The 2,772-nt window shown below is 44.2% G+C and overlaps 1 non-coding gene across 1 annotated transcript; it reads right to left on the bottom strand.

The window, feature by feature from the left end:
* Window positions 1–1,839: 1,839 nt before the first annotated feature.
* Window positions 1,840–1,946, bottom strand: LOC120274253. Its single transcript, XR_005540784.1, has one exon. It is a non-coding gene; the product is annotated as a small nucleolar RNA R71 (small nucleolar RNA).
* Window positions 1,947–2,772: the final 826 nt, after the last annotated feature.

The following is a 2,772-nucleotide window of genomic DNA, read 5'->3' as shown; positions in this document are numbered from 1 at the left end:
CGCGAATCTAGGGTTTCTGAGTGCTATATGACCCCTATACGGCCCGTATGCCTCGGGGGGTATATATACTTACTTTTAGGGCTGATTAAGGGACTTTTTGTTGGCCGACTTTTGGGAGATCATTTGGGGAGACTTTGGGCGACCTTGGGGAGGAGAAGAAGGGCAAGAAAGCTAGAACATCATTCAAGCCCAAGGTCCAAGGCTCTCAAGGCAAGAAGGCAACATCATTCAAAGGGGAGATCGATCACGACTTGAAGGAAGGAGAACCGCTGGGTGGAGGAAGCGTCATTCGGCATTCCTTTGGCGGGGAAGCGTCATTCGGCATATTCTCGCCTTTATCCTTCACCATTTCATCTAGGGAGTGTCATACTATGTCTTTGTTTCATGTTTTGCTTGATTGTATGCTTTGTTATGAGATGATGACACACTAGACCCCCAAGGCCACCGGGTGTTGGTGAACCTTGGGGGGTTTTATCATGTATTTTGGATGATTACTTGTTAATTCTATGCTTGGGTATTTTTGAGATCTAATCCATTGTTTTCATGCTAAGTGTTACACCAAGGAGAAATCCGTAGCTCTTTTATGAATGATGCATGTAGATGTGACTTGCTCGCATGTATTAGGTCATGAATGGATTAGAAGGGGGATACTTGTATCATCACGCCAAGAAATTGGGTGTTTGGTAGCCCTCCATGTAGGTTTAATCCGAAGAAGAGTAGGTTTATTCCTAAGTGAGATTTCCTTGTACTTAATGCAATCGTAGGAATGTAGATTTGGAAGAAATTCCTATCTATGTTCGTATGGGATTAGGGTTCAATCGCCGAGAAATTGGGGTTGTTCTAATCTTGGAATCTCATGGTCCAATTTACCCTTGCATCTTTAAATCATCATCCATGTTGCATGATAACCCCTCAAGGGGATCCACATCCATAGGCCTTTGCACTTCACTGATTCTCTTGCTTGCGTATTGCTTGTTCTCTCTAATTTGCTAGCAAATCTTGTGTTTAGTTTTATTTGTATTCAGTAGAGTAAATCCATCACTTAAGATCTTAGGCTAGATAATAGCTTGAGAAGGAGTAATAGGAGATCCTTAGCCCCGTGGAATACGATCCTCGTGTCTTTGCACGAGGTATTACTTGGCGATCCCGTACACTTGCGGGGAAGCGATCAAGTTTTTGGCGCCGTTGCCGGGGAACTTAAGGAATTCTAGGAAACTTTTAGATTATTACTCTAGCCGTTTCATTCTTTACTCATTTGTTGTTTTTCTTTTCCCTTGATCTTAACTCTCTATCATTTTTTCTTGGTTGTGCAAGGTACTGTGCATGACACGGTCGAATCCGTCGCCTTTGATTACACCGGATAGTGAAATTGAAAGAACTTTGCGTCGGAGATTGAGAGAAGTTGGTGAAGGGTCAGGTACACAGAACATCGAAATTGATGATAGAGTGTCTACAATCATGGCCGAAGAACGACGTACTTTATCCGAATATGAAAGACCCCAATTCACGGGTGATGAGTTCAGTGTTCAAGCACCGTCAGTGGCATCCAACAACTTTGAAATTAAAGCAAGTACAATCGGCATGATCCAAAATTCAGTCCAATTCAATGGTCTTGCCCATGAGGATGTGCATGACCACCTTTCCCGGTTCCTCCAAATTTGCTCTACATTCAAGATCAATGGGGTGTCGGACGATGCTATCTGTTTGAGACTATTTCCATTCAGTTTGAGAGATGGAGCTTATCATTGGCTTACCTCATTGTCTCCGGGATCTATTAAAACATGGAAGGACATGGTGGAGAAGTTCCTTGGAAGATATTTTCCGCCAAGCAAAGCGGCGAAGTTGAGGCAAGAAATTTCAGCCTTTAAACAAGGGGAGTCCGAAACATTGTTTGAAGCTTATGAGAGATTCAAGGATCTCCTTAGAAGATGCCCCCACCATGGTTTTGCTTCATGGAAGCGAGTACAAATCATTTACAATGGGCTAAATTATGCTACTCGCCAACTCATTGATGCCACGGCGGGCGGTTCTCTTAGCAACAAGTACCCCGATGAGGCCGAGCAATTACTTGAGTCAATGGCAAGCAATGAATCACATTGGGCCTCAAGGGGACCTTCACAAAAGACTGCTGGGCTTTATGAAGTAAGTAGTGATAATGCCTTAGCCGCAAAGGTTGACGTGTTGACTCGAAAGATTGATCTTCTTATGGGCAGTAGTTCAAGACCCGAATCGGTGCTAAGTTGTAGTACTTGCGGTGGTGGGCACGGTGCAGCCCAATGTCCGATTGCTAGCTCGTCTGTTGCATCTGTTGAGAATGTGGACTACATTGGGGGGCAACGCAATCAAGGGAACCCATATAGTTCAACTTACAATCCGGGTTGGAAGAACCACCCAAATTTTTCATGGAACCAAGGCCAACAACAACAAAGAGGTGCACCACCTCAAGGATCTCAATTTCAACAACCGGCCATTGAGAAGAAGTTTTCCACTGAAGAGATCCTTGCCAAGTTCATGCTCAGTACCAATGACAGGTTCAATAATCTAACTAGTAGCATGGATGCACAATTTGGCAAGGTGAATGCTCAACTCACTCAGCACGCCGAACAGTTTAGTGAGATAGGTTCTATTTTGAGAAACCTCCAAGCTTCGGTGAAGTCACTTGAGCATCGAGTAGGGGAACTCACGAAGGCAAATTCTGAACGTCCCCTAGGGTGTCTTCCGAGTAACACGGAAGAAAATCCAAGGGAGCACTTAAAGGCCATTGCTCTTAGA

The sequence above is a fragment of the Dioscorea cayenensis genome, chromosome 12, assembly GCF_009730915.1.
Source record: "Dioscorea cayenensis subsp. rotundata cultivar TDr96_F1 chromosome 12, TDr96_F1_v2_PseudoChromosome.rev07_lg8_w22 25.fasta, whole genome shotgun sequence".
NCBI classification, from domain to species: domain Eukaryota; kingdom Viridiplantae; phylum Streptophyta; class Magnoliopsida; order Dioscoreales; family Dioscoreaceae; genus Dioscorea; species Dioscorea cayenensis.
This window is presented reverse-complemented; position numbering and strand designations above follow the sequence as displayed.